Here is a 19212-nt window from a genome sequence, read left to right as displayed (position 1 = left end):
ATAAATAAATTACACTCTTTAAAAAAAAACAAAAAAAACATGCAATACCTGACTATTTAGTCAGGGACACTGACCTCTTTCCCCTTAGGTTATCAAATAAAAAAATGACAACAATAGCCATCTGATGTGAATGAGTCAAAAGTACATCTATTTATTTTGTCAGATCGACCAAAAATATATTTTTTTAAAATATTTTTTATTGATTTTCAGAGAGGAAGGGAGAGGGAGAGAGAGATAGAAACATCAACTATGAGAGAGAATCATTGATCAGCTGCCTCCTGCATGCCCACAGCCCAGGCATGCGCCCTTGACCGGAATTGAACCCAGGAACCTTCAGTCCACAGGCCAACGCTCTAGCCACCAAGCCAAACCAGCTAGGGCAAAAATATATTTTTTAGTGTGCTGCAGAATCTTAGTAATTAGTTTATGTCTGTCATGATACGACAAAGGTTGAAAATCACTGATCTAAAAGAAGGCAGGAAGAAAAGGGAAAGAAAGGACTAATAGAACAAACAGAAAACAAATAGTAAAATGACAAATTTAAACTTAGCTAACAAATAAGTAATTACAAAATAGTTATGGGGATGCAATGCATAGCATAGGGAATACAGTCAATAATAGTGTAATAACCATGTATGGTGCCAGGTGGGTACTAAAATTATCCGGGGAATCACTTGATAATTTGTTTAACCACTATGCTGTAACCCTGGATCTAAAATAAAATACTATTGAGTGTAAACTGTAATTGAAAAAAAATAAAATGTTTAAAAATTTAAATTTAACTATAATGGATAACTGCATTTATTTATTTATTTATTTATTTATTTATTTGTTTATTTATTTTAATTTGGAAGGGAGGGAGAAAGAGAAAAATTGGCATGAGAGAGAGACACTGATTGATTGCCGGTGGAAACAAACCTAGGACCCTTCAGTCCGTGAAACGATCTCTATCCACTAAGCCAAACTGGTCAGAGCTGGATAAGTGCATTTAAATGAAAGCAGTCTAAATATCCAAAATAAAGGGTAGAGATTGTCAGATTGGTTTTTTAAAAATCCTATATAATAAAAGCCTAATATGCTAAGTGTCCAACCGTTTGTTCGACCATTCGGCCAGTCGCTATAACGCACACTGACCACCAGGGGGCAGACGCTCCGACTGGTAGGTTAGCTTGCTGCTAGGGTCCAGCCCATCAGTACTGGGCGAGATGGGCCAGACATGCCCTGGATGAATCCATCCACTGAGCCGGTTTCAGCCCGATCCTCGCAGGCCAGGCCGAGGGACCCCACCAGTGCACGAATCCATGCATCGGGCCTCTAGTAAATCTGTATATATAAAACCCTAAGCGACCAGTCAACCATTCAACTGGTTGACCGTTTGACCAGTCGTTATGACTCGCACTGACCACCACAGGGCAGATGCTCAACATAGGAGCTGCCCCCTGGTGGTCAGTGCACTCCCACAGCAGGAGTGCCGCTGAGCTGACTGACGTGAGCCAGACAAGAGGCTCACAGCTGGCGAGTGCAGCTGTGGTGGCACGAGCCTCTCCCGCCTCTGTGGCAGCACTACCAAGCGGTGGCAGCAGGCACAGCAGGGTCAGGATGAGTGGGAGCGGCATGCGCCTGGCCCGGGCTCGGGATCCTCCCCGGCGGCCTGCTGCTTTGTGCACTACTACATCCCCCGAGGGGTCCCAGATTGCGAGAGGGCGCAGTCCAGGCTGAGGGACCCCACCAGTGCATGAATCCATGCACCAGGCCTCTAGTAAATAAATAACTAGCAAGACTCAGCTATATGCTGCTTGGGAGAAATTCATTCTTTAAAATATATTTTTATTGATTTCAGAGAGGAAGGGAGAGGGAGAGAGATAGAAACATCAATGATGAGAGAGAATCATTGATCGGCTGCCTCCTGCACGCCCCACACTGGGAATTGAGCCCGCAACCCTGGGCATGTGCTCTGACCGGGAATCAAATCATGACCTCCTGGTTCATAGGTCGATTCTGAACCACTGAGTCACATCAGCCAGGCAGGAGAAATGCATTTTAAATATCAAGACATGAATATTCAAAGTAAAAGGGTGGCAAAGTATTTGCTAGGCTAATACTCACCAAAAGCAAGCTGGAGTGTTTATATTAATATAACATAATATAGATTTTGGAGCAAAGACTATTCCCAGAGGTAAAGAAGGTCATCTCATAATGATAAAGAGGTAGATTAATCAAGAAGACATAACAATCCTAAATGCATATGTACCTAATTACAGAGCTTCAAAATACATGAAGCAAAAGTGCTGAAACTACAGGGAAAAATAAATAATTCCTAATTAAAGTCCAAAATTTCAATATCTCTCTCTAAATAATTGATAAAAACAAGTAGATAGAAAATCAATAGGAATATGAAATATTTGAAAACCACATCAACCAATTTGACCTACTTGACATTTATAAAACACTATCCAACAAAAGCATGATTTCCAAGTACCCCTGAAATAGTTACCAAGATAGACCATATTCTGGGCCACAAAACAAATTTCAATAAGTTTCAAAGGATTCAAGTCATACAAAGTATGTTCTCTGACTAAATTAGGAATCAATAAGACAAATACACTTGGAAATTTCCCCAATATTTAGAAATGAAGTAACACACTTCTAAATAACCCAAGTGACAAAGAGCTAATCAAAAGGAAAATAAGAAAGTATTTTAAATCAAATGAAATGAAAACACAACATATCAAAACTTGTGGGATGATGCTAAAGCAGTACTTAGAGGGAGAATTTATAGCACCAAATGTTATAAAATAAGTCTCAAAACAATGATTTCAGCTTCCACCTTAATAATGAGAAAAATAACAGCAAATGAAACTCTAAGTCGAAGGAAATAATAAAAATCAGAGTGGAAATCAATAAAATAGAAAACCAGAAAAATACAGAGAAAATCAATGAAAAAAAATGCTTCTTTGAGAGAATCAATAATATTGATAAACTTCTAGGAGACACAAATTACCTGTATGAGAAATGAGTGAGGTATCATCAGTACAGATTCTATTGATATTAAAAGGATAATAAGAAAATATATGAATAACTTTATGTGAATAAATGTAACAATTTAGGTAAAATGACACATTTCTTAAAAAATACAAACTGCCAAAACCGGTTTGGCTCAGTGGATAGAGCGTTGGCCTGCGGACTGAAAGGTCCCGGGTTTGATTTCAGTCAAGGGCATGTACCTTGGTTGCGGGCACATCCCCGGTGGGGGGTGTGCAGGAGGCAGCTGATCAGTGTTTCTCTCTCATTTATGTTTCTAACTCTCTATCCCTCTCCCTTCCTCTCTGTAAAAAATCAATAAAATATATTTTAAAAAATACAAACTATCAAAGCTTACTCAAGAAGACATAGGTAATCTCAATAGCCCTATTTCTATTAAATAAATTTTTTTGGTTGTTGTTTAAAACCTTCCCACAAAGAAAACTCCAGGCCCAAATGACTTCACTAGTGAATTCTCCAAACATTTAAGGAGTAAATAACACCAATTCTTCACAAACTCTTCCAGAAAATTTAAAAAGAAGGAATGCTTCCCAACTCATTCTATGAAGTCAGCATTTTCCTCATAACAAAAGCAAAGGTATTACAAGAAAATAAAAGTGCAGACCAATACCTTATATGAACATAGATGCAAAAATTCTAAACAAAATTTTAGCAAGTCAAATCTAACAATATATAAAAAGAATAATACATTACATTAGTGGGGTTTACCCCAGGAATACAAGATTGTTTTAACATTTAAAAAACAATGTAATTTATAATATTAATAAATCTAACAGCCATTTCTGTTTTAAAAAAATTAAAAGAAAGAAAGAAAACCTTTAGCAAATGATGAGTAGAAGGGAAATTCCTCAACCTGATAAAGGGCATCTACAAAACAACTACAGATAACATCATGCTTAATGGTGAGTGACTGCTTAACTCTTAAAATCAAGAAAAAGACAAAGATGTCTATTCTTACCACTTTTATTCAACATTGTTTCTATAAATATTGATTCTAGCCAAGGCAAAAAGGCAAGGAAGGAATTAAAAGTTATTCAGATTGGAAAAGAAATAAAACTGCTTTATTCTCAAATGACATAATAATCCTACCTAATAATAGACAAATATGCAAATTGACCGCACCTTCGCTACACCGAAGCCACGCCCACCAGCCAAGCCACACCCACCAACCAATCAGGACGAGTATGCAAATTACCCCAACAAAGATGGCAGCTAATTTGCATATCAAGACAGCGTAGAAAGAAGCCAAGAGCTGCAGAAGGGAGCAAAGCTGCAGAGAAGCAAGCAAGCCGGGGGGAGGAGAAGGGAGGAGCGGAGGCGGGGCAGGGGGAGAAGGAAGAAGAGCGGGCGGGCTGGCGGAGAAGGTGGGGCGGGGGACAAGGGAGGAGAGCAGGCAGGGCGGGGTAGAGTGCAGCAGGAAACCCTATTGCAGGATTTTTCCTGCAACGGGAACGCTAGTCTATATACATAAAATCTTAATATGCAAATAGACCGAACAGCAGAACAAATGAACAACCAAACAACCGGTCACTATGACGTACGCTGACCACCAGGGGGTGCGTGCAGAACATGGCAGGCGTTGGCCATGGTGGGATGGTGGAGCAGGTGAGAGGGGGCAGGTGGAGCGCTGGTCGCTGTCATAGGGGCAAGCCTCTGGTGGTTACTGAAAATTCTTTGCTCCTGCAAGCCGCAGTCCCGCCCTGCGCTCGCACCTGCTGCCGGTGCCCGGCACCAGCCCCAATCACTTGGTGCTGTCAGCAGATGCGAGCGGCAGCTGCCAGCCCCAATCTCGTCCCTCAGGGTTTCTCCACCTTCCCCTGCTCCTGAAGGGCGATTGGGGCCAGCAGCCGCTGCTCACACCCGCTGATGGCACTGGAGCTGCTGCTCTCACCCACTGCCAGTGCTGGCCCCACTCACACCCACAGCTGGCTCCAGAGCCGCTGCTTGCACTGGCTGCTGGCGCTAGCCCCACTTGCTCTGCACTGTCAGCGGGTGTGAGCAGGGTCAGTGCTGTCAGCGTGTGGGAGCAGTGGCAGCAGGAGCGGGGCTGCCAGTAGAGAGGGGACCAGGGCCGCAGCAGGTGGGACAGGGCAGAGGTGCGGAGGATGGGCCGAGACCCACCCCTGTACCCACTGCAGCCTTGCGGCCCACAGTTCCTTTCAAGGTGCACAAATTCGTGCACTGGGCCCCTAGTCTATGTATAAAGTCCTTTGGAATCTAAAATACTCAAACTTGCCCTAGCCAGTTTGGCTCAGTGGATAGAGAGTCAGCCTGCGGACTGAAGGGTCCCAGGTTCAGTTCCGGCCAAGGGCACATGCCTGGGTTGTAGGCTCGATCCCTAGTAGGGGGTGTGCAGGAGGCAGCCAATCAATGATTCTCTCTCATCATTGATGTTTCCATCTCTCTATCCCTCTCTCTTTTTATTTAAAAAATAAAAAAATAAAGTAGTCAAACTCATAGAAACAGAGAGGAGAGTGGTGGTTACCAGAGGCTGAGAAAGGGGGAAACAGAGAGCCAGGCATTGGTCAAAGGGTGCAAAGTTTCAGTTATGCAAATGAGTAAGTCCTAGAGATCTGCTATATACCATAGTGCCTATAAGTTAACAATATTTCATTGTTTCCTTAAAAATTTACCAAGAAGGTAAATCTTATGTTGTGTTCTTATCACCAAAAAAAAAATTAAAAGAGGGCAGATAGGGCCTGGCCGGGTGGCTCAGTTAGTTGGAGCATCATCCTGTGCACCAAAAGGTTTTGGGTTCACTTCCCGGTCAGGGCACATTCCTAGGTTGTGGGTTAGATCCCTGGTACAGGGTGCATATGGGAAGCAACCAATAGATGTTTCTCTCTCACATCCATATTTCTTTCTCGTCCTTCCTCCCTCTAAAAATCAATTAAAAACAAAACATATCCTTAGGTGAGGCTAAAAATAAAAGAGGGCAAACAAACTTTTGGAGATGATAGATATTACCTCCAAACTCATCAAGTTGTGTACATTAAATATGCACAGTTTTTTGTGTGTCAATCATTTCTCAATGAAGTGTTTTTAAAAAGAAAGGAAAAATCCTTTGAAATGTACCAAAGAGCTGGTAGAATCAATAAGTTAATTTAGCAAGGTTGCAGGATGCAAGATCAGCATACAAAAATCCATTGTATGTCTATATACTAGCAACCAAAACATGATAAATTCAGTTTAAGAAATAATACCATTCATAACAGCATCAGGATCAAATCTGGCAAAAGATGTGAGATTGAGATATGTACACTCACAACTGCAAACCATTGCTGAGAGAAAATTAAAGACCTAAATAAATCGTGAGGCATAGTTCCCTTCTATTCCTGGGTCAGAAGACTCTATGTTACTTGGATGTCAGTTGTTCCCATGGTGATCTATAGATTCACTGTAATCCCAGTCAAAATTCCAGAACACTTTTTTGCAGAAATTGACAAACCGATTCTAAAATTCATATGAAAATGCAAAGGAAATAAAATAGCCAAACAACTATGAAGAAGAAGAACTAAGTTTTAGGCTTAACTCTACCTTATTTTCATATTATTATAAAGCTATAGTAATCAAGACAGTATGGTATAGGTGTCAAATAAACAATTCAATAGAACAGAATACAGTCCAACAACACACCCAAACGTATATGGACAACTGATTTCTTTTTTTTAATCCTCGCCCGAGGATATTTTTCCCATTTATTTATTTTTCCTTTTTTTGAGAGAGTGGAAGGGAGAGGGAGAGACAGAGAGAAACACCAATGTGAGAAAGACACATCGATTGGTTGCCTCCGACATGCCCCCGACCAGGGCTGGGACCCCAAAACCGAGGTACATGCCCTTGACTAGAATCCAACCGGGGTCCACAGGCCAATGCTCTATCCACTGAGCCAAACCAGCCAGAGCTGGACAACTGATTTTCAACAATGTTGTAACGGCAATTAATGGGGGGGGGAGGGGAGATAATCTTTTCCATAAATGATGCTGGAAAAGTGGATATTCATGAACTCAAAAAAATCAACTTTGATCCATATCTTCGTTATTGTATAGAGCTAAATGTAAGACCTAAAACTATGACATTTCTAGGGAGGGAAAAAAGAGCTTGGGTAAGCAAAGATTTCTTTCCTGTGACACCAAAAACATGATTCATAGAAGAATAAACGGATTAAACTAGACTTAACAAAGTTTTAAATTTCTACACTTCCAAAGACGCTGTTAAGAAAAACAGAGCCAGCCCTAGTCAGTTTGGCTCAATGGATAGAGCCTTGGCCTGTGGACTGAAGGGTCCCAGGTTCGATTCCGGTCAAGGGCATGTGCCTGGGTCGCAGGCTCGATCCCCAGTAGGGGGCGTGCAGGAGGCAGCTGATTACTGTAATGATTCTCTCTCATCATTGATCTTTCAAGCTCTCTCTCTCTCTCTCTCCCTTCCTCTCTCTGAAATCAATAAAAAATATATTTTTTTAAAAAAAGGGAGAGAGAAAGAAAGAAAGAAAGAAAGAAAGAAAGAAAGAAAGAAAGAAAAAAAAGAGAAAGAAAGGAAAGAAAGAAAGAAAGAAAGAAAGAAAGAAAAAAGAAAAACCGAGCCAGAAGTGGCAGCAGTTGTGGCTGCAGGCCTGCGGGGAGCGGGCTGAGGCTGGGCTAAGCGAAGCACCACGCAGCCGTGCTGAGCTCGCAGCCCTGGAGATGGGCACCGAGATCATCTGCGAGATCCGGGGTGCCAATAGGGAAAATTGCAAGAATTAGGAGCTTATGTTGAATTATGTTGCATACGGGATGTCTGAGGTCTTCTGGCATTTGCATCTGCCATGGTTCAATGAAGAACGTCCTGGTTACATTATGGTGATGGTGACCAACAAGAAAAGTCAGGACCTGTCCCTGTGTCCGGGAACCGTACAATTCAATTCACCTATAGCCCCATGGTGTACCAGATCAACTTTCCTACCTTACAGCTAACCCCTCGAGTCTACAGTCCTCTGACACAGCATATTGTACAGTAATGTGCCTTCAAACAAGAGCAGTCAGTTGGGGAGATGAGAGACGGCAGGACGCTGCACCGTCACCTCTGGCCGTTTCTAGCACGAGATCTCAGAAGCGATTCCAGAGTTTCTTCAAGTTCACAGCAGCAGAACACCGCTAACGTCAGACAGGTGTATGATGATGGCGCTGCAACCCGACTAAGGTCAACAGTGAAACTTCGGACGGAGCCAGCAGCCTCTGAAGATGCGATTGATACTAAGCGGGAACCACCAACGAAGACCTCAATTTTGTGCAGGAGAATCCCTTATCTCAGAAAAAAACCTACATGACACAGAGGGTTCTTTGCAGCCTTCTGTTGAAATTTATTGATCGTCTGCAAGTTGAACTGCAGATAGTGGTGTTCATTTAAACAGCAATCTTATTAGCAGCAAAACAGTATTCATGCTGCCAAGCAACTCGGTATACAGAACAGCCGGGTATATGAGACAGGACATTTGTGCAAACTAAAAGTGCTTAACAGCTTAGAAAAGATAGTCCCATCTTCAGAAACAACTCAGGAAAAAATAAGTATTGAGGGAAAAACTTTCGGAAAAGGAAGTTACACCATCTTCTAGCAGTCAGCTCTGCCGTTACTTCTCTGCTTGTAAGAAAATGGAATGTCCCTTCTATCATCCACAACACTGCAGATATAACAGTCAGTGTACAAGACCTGACTGCACGTTTTCCCATCCCACCATTACATGCCACCATGACATGCCTTGAAATGGGTTCGGCCTCAAACCAGTGAGTGACATCCAGTCCTACCTGGCAGAAGATTGTGAAGTTTGAAATTTTTCATCTAATGATGAAAGACACTCTATAAAACTTGTCAAATCTTTGAAACTGAAATATATTGTTTTCATAATATGAAAAAAGAAGACAGAATGAGAAAAAATATTTTCAAAATGCATATTTGATAAGGAGCTTGTATCCAGAATATTTAAAAAGTCTCAAAATTCAATAGTAAGAAAACAAATAACCATTTTTTAAAGGTCAAAAGATTTGAACAGGTTTTCACCAGAGAAGATATATGGGTTCATAAAAGCACATGAAAAGATGTTCAACATCATTAGCCGTTAGAAAAATGGAAATTAAAATGACAGTGAGATATATATGTATAGTTCAAAAATCAGGTCTGTGGTGACATTGGGATAGCGTAGCAGAGGTCAGAGGTGGGAGAAATGGACAGGAGGAAATATGGGAGAGTGGTGGGTATGTGCATTACCTTGACTGTGGCAATGGTTTCAAGGGTGTATACATGTGTCAATACTTTTGTACAAATTGTACAGTTTAAATATGTACAATTTATTGTAAGTTAATTATACCTTAATATAAAACTGTTTAAAACAAAAGTCTATGGGAGTAGAGTTCACTAGTTCTTAACTGCCCATATCTCTGCACCCATAATTCAGGCACTGAGGGAAGCACTTAGTTACCACAAGGGCAAAGGAATTAAAATCATAAACAATTTAGTCTGATAAGTATATAAATCATTCAAGGCAGGAGGGGGAAATTAGGGAAGAGATAGCATAGTGGATGATATGAACAGTTACTGCTAAGAGTTGGAAACACTGCAGAGAAAGAAGAGAGAGAGGTGAGTTTTCAGCCCAACACAGGCCCTTTCTCTCCATCTTTATGCCACCTGCTCATTCCCAAGAAGCCGAGCCAATGTTTAGCTGCCGTGGGTCCTGTGGTCGGTTCTGCTCCCCTGCTCCTCTGCCTCCTTGAGCACCTGGGCAACCTGCCCCAGGGGACAAGGTCCACACCTACCAAGCAAAGCCACTGGCCCTGAAAGTGGGGAAGGAGTGAGGGGCAGGATGGAGCCCTAGAGGGACCCAAGTGCAGACCGTGGAGTCCTTTGAGACACTCTGGCTTTTTCCCAGTCACCACCACTGAAAGATGGAGTTAGTACTGGAGATAGAGGTTGGCATTCGCAGCTACCTGCTGCTCCCCCATATCCACCATGTTCATCTCCTTCCCCAAATTCTAAAAGGCCCTGGCACTCTTCCCCATGGGATGGGAGAGACCACATGCCCATCCTAGAAAGGCATCATTCTGCGGGCCACCCTTCTCAAAAGCACACTATGCAGTGTCACCTGTAATGTTCCAGGTGACGTTTTTAAAGACATAAACTGATGATAGTCCACCTGAGCAACACAACAATGAGCATACATCATTTATGCTGTAATCTACACTAGTCTGTCCAATACTGAGCATCTAATCTAATAATAGACAAATATGCAAATTGGCCACACCTTCGCTACACCTAAGCCACGCCCACCAGCCAAGCCACGCCCACCAACCAATCAGGATGAGTATGCAAATTACCCCAACAAAGATGGCGGCTAATTTGCATATCAAGACAGCGTCGAAAGGGGGGAGGGGAGGAGAAGGGAGGAGCGAAGTCAGGGCTGGGGGCCAATGGAAAAGCAGGCGGGCTGGAGGAGAAGGTGGGGTGGGTGACAATGGCGGAGCGGAGGCGGGGCCGGGGGCGAAGGGAAACGCGGGCGGGCGACAAGGGAGGAACGGAGGCGGGGTAGAGTGCAGCAGGAAATCCTATTGCAGGATTTTTCCTGCAACGGGAAAGCTAGTTAGTAATTAACTCAAAGTGGCACCAAATTGTCACATGCTACTATTGCTCTTACAGAAAGAAACGTGCTCCTTGCTTCTCTTTGTTCTTTAGCATCTACAAACGGCATCAAGGAGCACAGTGTCCCCCGATGCCGGGTGTCATTTAGTCCCCTTTACAGCGGTGTCCCTAGGCTCGCTCTCCCTCCGGTTAGAGCTGAGGTTTACTCTGTTGCTGCCCTTCCCGCACAGTCCTTACCCCCAAGAGCCCTAGTTCTGAGAGGTCCGGCTGTGGTCCATTCTGTGGTGGTCCATTCTGGGTGTTGAAGAACTCAGTCAGCTGGCAGCCAGGATCCAAGGAGCTAGAGAGGTTCCTGCTGACAGGCCCCTGTTCCGAAGCACCCAGGCCCTGGGTGTTCAGGGCCTGAAGATGAGAGGGCAGGGTGGGAAGTGGGGTAAGGAAGAGGGGAGCACCTGTCCTAACCTGAGGTGGTCTCCAGCTGGCGGTCTATGACTTGCAAAAACAAAAGATTCTCAGCACAGGTGATGTTGGCCACTGGTTTTTAGCAACCTGGACTAAGAAATTCAGTATAAAATAATTGGCAGATGATTTTCTTTTGTCTGAACTGAGATTGGCAGGCAAGTAATTTAAATTCCCTCCTGGCAGATTCAAATCGTCTTGCCTAAACCCCCTCCTACCACCATTCCCACGGCGGGCCTCAAGTGATCCAGTCCCCCCATCCCTGTGGCCGGAGCTTTAGGGGGACAGGCCCTGGTGGAAGATGATGTTTGCTTTTCCCTCCAGGGAGTTGAGGGTGGAGGGCAAGGAAAATAATTCAAATGTGCAGCTTCGCAGCAACTCCGTCAGTCATGACCCGTCCCCACCGCCGCCGGACACGCAGGGCACGCGGTTACCGCTATGTAGCACAGCACTCAGACTGGCTTACTTCCCCCCGGGAGGAAGACTACCATGAGAAGAGACAAACTTCACCTACTCCTGAGTTTTGCCTAAATGACCCCTACTTCCTACTTCCAATTCTTCTCTCTCCCATGATCTTAAATCAGTCTTTGCCCCACACTCCACTGTAACCGTTCTTACGAAGTCACACAGCTAAATCTAATCATCGATTCTCATTTCTCAGCTTTCTTAAACTATCTGCGGCATCTGGTTAATTCTCTCTCCCTCCCTCCTGCGAGCATTGCTTTACTTGCCTCCAAAACACTTCGTTTCCTTGGTTTTCCTCCTCCGTTGCTGGTTTCTCCTCTGTCTCTTTCGTTGGCTTTTCTCAAATCCCCAAATCCTGGGTGTCTCAGAACATGGGCCTTCCGGCTGAAAGTGGTCTGCTTCTGCCCTTATTTCCCTATAATTAGTTCTCAACTCAGCAGCCCGAGAGATTATTTTAAAATATAAGGTCATGCCCTAGCCGGTTGGGCTCGGTGGATAGAGTGTTGGCCCTCAGACTAAAGGGTCCCAGGTTCGACTCTGGCCAAGGGCACATGCCTGGGTTGGGGGCTTGATCCCCGCCAGTAGGGGACGTGCAGGAGGCAGCCAATCAATGATTCTCTCTCATCATTGATGTTTCTATCTCTCTATCTCTCTCCCTTCCTCTCTGAAATCAATAAAAAAATATATATATAAAAAGAAAAAAAGAATATTGTTCCTTAAATGTTAAAAATAAATAAAAATAAATTAATAAATAAATGAAATGTAAGATCATGCCAGTCCTGCTCAAAACTCTGCTATGACTCTCCATGTCACTGAGGAAAAGCCAAAGTGTTACAAAAGCTGACAAGGCCCTACATAATCTGCCACTTCATTCTCTTTGCTTTTCTGACCTCACCTTCTAATTACTCCCCTCTTCACAGCTCCTCAAACAAGCCAGTCAACCTCTTGCTTTAGGGCCATTAAACCTTCTGTTTCCTCTGCTCGAAGCACTCCCTCCTCCCCTGGCCCCAAACCACATGCCAACTCTCCCCCCACAGCAAGCCTTTGCTCCAATGTTCTCAACGTGACCAGCCCACCCACACTCTTGATCCCCTTTACCCAGCTCTACTTGGTCTTTTTCCACAGCTCTCATTAACTTCTGATAGGCTGTATAACTGTCCTATTTCCTATGTTTATTGTCTGTCTCCCTCTTCTAGGATATAAGTCCACACGGACAGTGAATTGGTCTTTTTGTTTATAAATGCATCCCAACCACATAGAATACTTCCTGGCATATGTTAGGTACTCAGTAATTGTTACTGAATGACAGGGTCAGGGTCAGGGTGTTTGGCTATGTGATGGGGCACCTGACTGAGACTGGAGACTCTAGAAAGCCATTAGGATGAGGCAGGTGCTTGGAGTGGATCCTTCCAGTGGTCCTGGAAGGAGGTGTTTGCCTAACACATTGGAGCAGGCATCCCTCCCATCTCTCTCCCTAAAAACTCACTAGTTGCTTCTGATTTCAGATGGGCTTCCTTTTTTCTTTCTTTTCTTTTCTCTCTTTCTTTCTTTTATTTTCTTTCTTTTTTTTTTTTTAGACAGAGAGAAACATTCATCTGTTGCCTTCCATACGCACCTTGAGTAGGAATGGAACCTGCAACCTTCTGTGTACAGTACAACACTCTGACCAACTGAGCCACCTGGCCAGGGCAGGATGGCCTTTATACCACTTTCTCAGCTTCTCTGGTTTACAGCTACAATGTATAATGTTTACCTGTTCTTTGATCATAATCTTGCCACAGCCCTTTTCCTGCTCTGGAACTCACTTCAGATTGGATCTACCAAATGTTAGAGCTTCAGGGAACAGAAGGAGATGTCACTTATATTCCTAGTTTGGAACTAAAATTATGTTTTGGGGAATTTTTCATCTATGACCTCACCACTGAACAAATATTAATTATAATAAAGTCTCTAGCTTATCCTCACCCCAAAGCACAAAAAGCAGCTATGTAAAGCTATGACGTTAGAGAACGGGGATGGGTGCTATCAGAGGCAGGCTGAGAGCACACGTTCCTGAGCACAGTACACCCACAGCACCCCAGCATCCTTCTCCAGAACTTGTTCAGAACATTCCCCTCACCCGCTGAGAGCCCGAGCCCCAATCTGAGGACCGCAGGTTTAAATAAAACAACTCCACCAGGAGAAAAGGGGTCAAACCAATCTAAATGGTCTCCATTTTTCCCCCTCCTTCCTCACAGTGGCAGCAAAGGGTCCTGTCATAAAGAGGTACCAGTCAGAGGGGGCCAAAGGGGGAAAATGGAGGGACATCTATAATCCTATCTAATAAAGAGGGAATATGCTAATTGACCATCATGCTCTCACAAAGATGGCGGCACCCACAGCCAATAAGGAGGGAATATGCTAATTGACTGTCACACCCTCAAAGATGGCAGCGCCCACAGCCACAAGATGGCGGCGCCCAGTCCCCTCAGCCCCACCGGGGCAGCACCACGTGCCTGCCTCTGGAGTCCCCCAATCCCCTTAGCCCCCCAGCTGCCCAGGGCCGGCCCAAGGTGCAGACAATCCTCGGATGGTGGCTGCCCAGCCTCCCAGGGCCGCCCGAGGCTCAGGTAACCAGGGCCGGCCAAGGCTTGCACTGCCAGCAGTGGCAGCAGCAGAGGTGTCATGGGGGCATCGCTTTCCCCTGATCACCTGGTCGCCTCCTGCCCCTGAGGGCTCCTGGACTGTGAGAGGGGGCAGGCCGGGCTGAGGGACACCTCCCTTCCAGTGCATAAGTTTTCATGCACCGGGCCTCTAGTACTCTCAATAATAAACATAAAATTAAAAGAAAAAAAATAGCCCTGGCTGGCAGCTCAGTGGTTAGCATGTCGGCCTGCACACGGGAGGGTTGCAGGTTCTATTCCCCAGCACCTATTTGGGTTGCAGGCTCAATCCCTGGCCTCAGTTGGTGTGCATGTGGGAGGCAACTAATTTCCATGTGTCTCACATCGATGTCTCTTTCTCTGTGTCTCTGTCTCTCTTTCTCTCTCTCTTTGCCTGCTCCCTCCATCCCTTCCACTTGCTCTAAAAACATCAATGAGCCGGGGCCGGTTTGGCTCAGTGGATGGAGCGTCAGCCTGCGGACTCAGGGGTCCAAGGTTCGATTCCGGTCAGGGGCATGTGCCTTGGTTGCGGGCACATCCCCAGTGGGGGGTGTGCAAGAGGCAGCTGATCGATGTTTCTCTCTCATCGATGTTTCTGGCTCTCTGTCCCTCTCTCTTCCTCTCTGTAAAAAATCAATAAAATATATTTTTTAAAAAAAATAAAAAATAAAAATAAATAAAAACATCAATGAAAAAAAAATATCCTTGGGTGAGGATTAACAAAATTAATTTTTTTTTTTAAAGAGACTCAGGGAGAAACCAAGATGGTGGCATAGGTAAACACCTAACCTGCAGCCTCGCACAACAATTTCAAAAATACAACTAAAGTCAAAACGGACATCATCCAGAACCACAGAAAAGCTGGCTGACTGAAACGCCCACAACTAGAAGGAAAGAGAAAACCACAAGGAAAATCAGAGGAGCTGTAAAAGCCTGAGGTACAGAGACACGGGTGGAGACACGGGCGTGCATGTGTGCGGGGAGGACAGAGCCGGAGAGGACGGGGCGGCTGAGTGCCTGGCCGGCGTTCTCTAGCAGGGAGGAGATAAAAGCTCCAGATTGCACTGAACCCCAGCTCCGACTGCACTGAACCCCAGTTCTGGGCGAGACCCTGGGAAGCCAGGCTCATACTGGGGAAATCTGGGCTGTAAGGCGGAAACTCAGGGGAGCAGCAAAAGGCAGAGCTCTGGAGGCGCGCACGTGAATGCACGCAGAGGACGGACTGTTGACTGTGCCGCTGAATTGCCTTAGTGGGAAGGAGACAAAAGCTCCAGACTGCGCTGAGCCCCAGTTCCGACTGCATTGAAAACCAGTTCCAGGCGAGAATCTGGGAATCCACATTCATTGGGGGAGAGACTAGACTGTTTGGCAGCGGGCGAAACTCCAGGGCGCCTTTCTCTCAGAGGTGCTTGCAGGGAGTACAGAGGGACACTGAGACTCTGAGACCCTCATAGGGCAGGGCTGACGGGAAGCCAAGGCTGTAGGCTCCACCCTGAAACTCCGCCCCATCCAAGCTGAGCACAGAGGCTTTTAAAATTTTGCAAGTCTAGTTGAATAAGGCTGTCTCCCGGCGTAGACACAGCTGATCCTCACAGCCAATTGGCCTGGAGGTCAAATCCTCCCAGTGTACCAACAGCAATCAAGGCTTAACAACACCAAGACTTTGCACTCAGCCCACAAAGGGAGGTACCAAGAGCGACCACCTAGGGAGATTGGGGAAGCTGAGCTACCGGCCCCTATAGGTCACTGACCACACAAAGCCACTCCATCAACACAGGGAGGCAGCCAAAATGTGGAGACACCGAAGCAGGTCACGAATAGAAGAGATGGAGGAAAGTAAACTAATGGACGACACAGTGTTCAGAACCACATTTATAAGGTTACTCAAGAATCTTCTAAAAACCGCTGATAAACTTGAAGAGACCTTCAAGGACCTTAATGAGAATACCAAAAAAATGGAAAAGGACCAGTCAGAAATTGTGCATACACTGTCTGAAATAAAGAATATACAGAAACTCAACTGTAGATCACCGTACCCCAAGAGTCAAACCAAAGATCTGGAACATGAGGAAGCAAAAAACACCCAACCAGAGAGGCGGAAAGTAAGAAGAATTCAAAAGTGTGAGGATAGCGTAAGGAGCCTCTGGGACGGCTTTAAGCATACCAACATCCGAATTTTTGGAGTGCCAGAAGAAGAGAGAGCAAGATACTGAAAACCTATTTGAAGAAATAATGACAGAAAACTTCCCCTACCTGGTGAAAGAAATAGACTTACAAGTCCAGGAAGCGCACAGAACCCCAAACAAGAGGAATCCAAAGAGGACCACACCAAGACACATCATAATTAAAATGCCAAGGGCAAAAGACAAAGAGAGAATCTTGAAAGCAGCAAGAGAAAAACAGTTAGTTACCTACAAGGGAGTACCCATACGACTGTCAGCTGATTTCTCAACAGAAACTATGCAGGCCAGACGGGAGTGGCAAGAAATAGTCAAAGTGATGAACAGCAAGAACCTACAACCAAGTTTACTCTACCCAGCAAAGCTATCATTCAGAATTGAAGGTCAGACAAAGAGCTTCACAGACAAGAAAAAGCTAAAGGAGTTCATCACCACCAAACCTGGATTACATGAAATGCTGAAGGGTATTCTTTAAGAAGAGGAAGAAGAAATAAAAGGTAAAAGTAAAAATTATGAACAACAAAAAGACATCAAATACATACCTACCAACAAGTGAATCTAAAAATCAAGTGAATAAAAAAATTTGAAGAACAGAATGGACTGGTGAATATAATAGAATCAGGGACATAGAAAGGGAGGCGACAGACAATTCTCAGGGGGAAGGGGGTCTGAGGGGTGCAGGAAGAGATTGGACAAAAATCTTACACCTATGGATGAAGACAGTGGCGGGGGGGTAAGGGTATGGGGTGGGGTGGGGAATCAGGTGGAGGGGATCTATGTGGGGGGGGAGGAAAAAGAGGAACACCTGTAATAATCTGAACAATGAAGATTTATAAATATATATATATATATATATATATATATATATATATATATAAATAAAAATAAAAATAAAAGGGGATTAATTAGAAAAAAATAATAAAAAATAAAAGAGACTCAGTCTCTTATTGACAAAGAGACAAGGAGATGACAAGAAGTGCTCGGGCCCATTCTCTGTAAGAGCTTGTACTGCTTGGGAGGTGAGGGGAGTTAAATGACGACAGAGGGGTTAAACCACTGGGAGCACCCAAACCCAGAAAAACAGGCATGTCTAGGTTTCTCTAATGACCATATGTATCCTTGGTTAGTCCCCCTTACCTTGGCAAAGGTGCCTTTTCATTAATTCACCAGGTGGCTCCGATGACTCATGCCCTTCAGCAAAGATAAGCATTGGCCTCTAGCTCCAAAGCCCCTCAGAACACTTCCCTCCAGCTGCTGTCATTCATCAGGGAAAGAGAAGAGGGTCCTAAGGCCCTGCCCTTGACCAAGGGAAGGGATTGTGGCTGGCGGTGTAGGAGCCAATAAAGAGAAATGTCTCCACTGTCCATCGTGGTCTGCGTGCTGGAAGGCAGGCTCTATCCTGGAGGGAGCCGCCACAGCAGCCACCCTGCTGCCTCCACCTCCCCTGCAAGCACCATGTGAAAAGCCGAAGGCCTGGATACTCTTTTCTTCCTGGGCCTGCATTTCCACCCAGGTCTGCACAGACTTACCCCAGAGCCCTGAGGCAGAGCCCAGACCCCAGCGCTGCCAGAACACAACCTAGCAGGGTGAGCCCCACACCCCCCGCTGCTCCTCACTGCTGCCCTTTGCTTCCCCTTCTTCACCATGTGGTCTCGCACTAGACCTGGGAATCACTCTTTCCCACCTCTTCATGCCGGTTCTGCTAATTCCCAAGCCAACCTTTACCCAATTCCAGAGAGGCTTGGGGAAAGCTGCTCACCACCTAAGCTTTCTGCCACGTGAAGAGCTAAGCTGGTTACTAGGTTCCAGAGAGTCTCAACACCCAGCTTAGGCCACAGACTCCTCCTCCTTCTTTGGCCAGCCCCTTCCCTCCACCCAATTCTCTGAAGGGAAAGTGCTCAGGCCTAAGTTCCTAAACAAGCATGTGGGGTGTCCAGGGCTCGGTCAAAAGTGAAAATCCCTCCCTTCTTCCTTCACAATGCAGACTGAACAAAGTCCTGTGAGTTCAGGCTGCTGGCCAGAAATTCCTGAACAGAAAAGCCATATCAGCTCCCTCCCCGTCCGATCACCCCTCTGGAAAAATACAAGTTAGCCTCCAATCCCAGAGCCAATCAACCCCCAATTGCCACAATCCTGAGAATAACACTATGGACTCCGAGCATCTCTCTGTGCTCTTCCCCATTCCTCCCACCTCCACTCTGTGTTGTAGGTTTTCTCTCTCTCCAAAACCATTGTGAGACTGAGCTTGATGCATTTTGGAGGCCCCTACTCACCCTGCAAGATGGTAGGTGTTGCATTAGGGAACTCTCCCTGTGGCCCATGAAATTACTACTCCCCTCACCATATCCCCCTGTGACCTGCCTCTGCATTTCTCCTTCCTCCAGCTCAGACTGCAGCCTCACTTCAAAACCAGACCTGGGAGCCCAACCATCAGCAAGGAACTCTTCCTAAGCCGCTGCTCACCCAGAACCTTCATTACCTGAGAAAGCCCCCTGGGGCTTCCCAAGGCGAGCTGGGATTCCCTGAGAGGGTCCGGAAATGACCACCACTGCTGTAGGGGTAGCAAAGTTACCCCAGTGGTGAGAATGGAGGGGAATGAGAAGCCAGCAAGGAACTGAAGTTAGAGTTCGTGCTTCCCACACACACACATTTTCAGCGGGAAATATATGAAGGAAGAGACACTGGAATCAAAGGGTACGACACTGGTGGGTGTTAGGCAGTGAATGGCTTAGGGTTGCCATGGTACCAGAAGAATAGAGGAAGACACAAAGCCGTGGCTAAGGAATCTCCAGATCACGGGACAGTTTGGTGTTCACGTC

General features: G+C 45.3%; 1 protein-coding gene and 1 pseudogene across 2 annotated transcripts in view; one reads left to right on the top strand and one right to left on the bottom strand.

Moving 5' to 3' along the window:
* SLC6A13 (solute carrier family 6 member 13) overlaps positions 1-19212 on the bottom strand; it is a 48323-nt gene that overhangs the window by 28493 nt on the left and 618 nt on the right. The window lies entirely within an intron of this gene.
* LOC114229321 (zinc finger CCCH domain-containing protein 14-like) lies at positions 3935-18876 on the top strand (annotated as a pseudogene).

Source organism: Eptesicus fuscus, chromosome 7 (genome assembly GCF_027574615.1).
Source record: "Eptesicus fuscus isolate TK198812 chromosome 7, DD_ASM_mEF_20220401, whole genome shotgun sequence".
Taxonomy (NCBI): Eukaryota; Metazoa; Chordata; class Mammalia; order Chiroptera; family Vespertilionidae; genus Eptesicus; species Eptesicus fuscus.
This window is presented reverse-complemented; position numbering and strand designations above follow the sequence as displayed.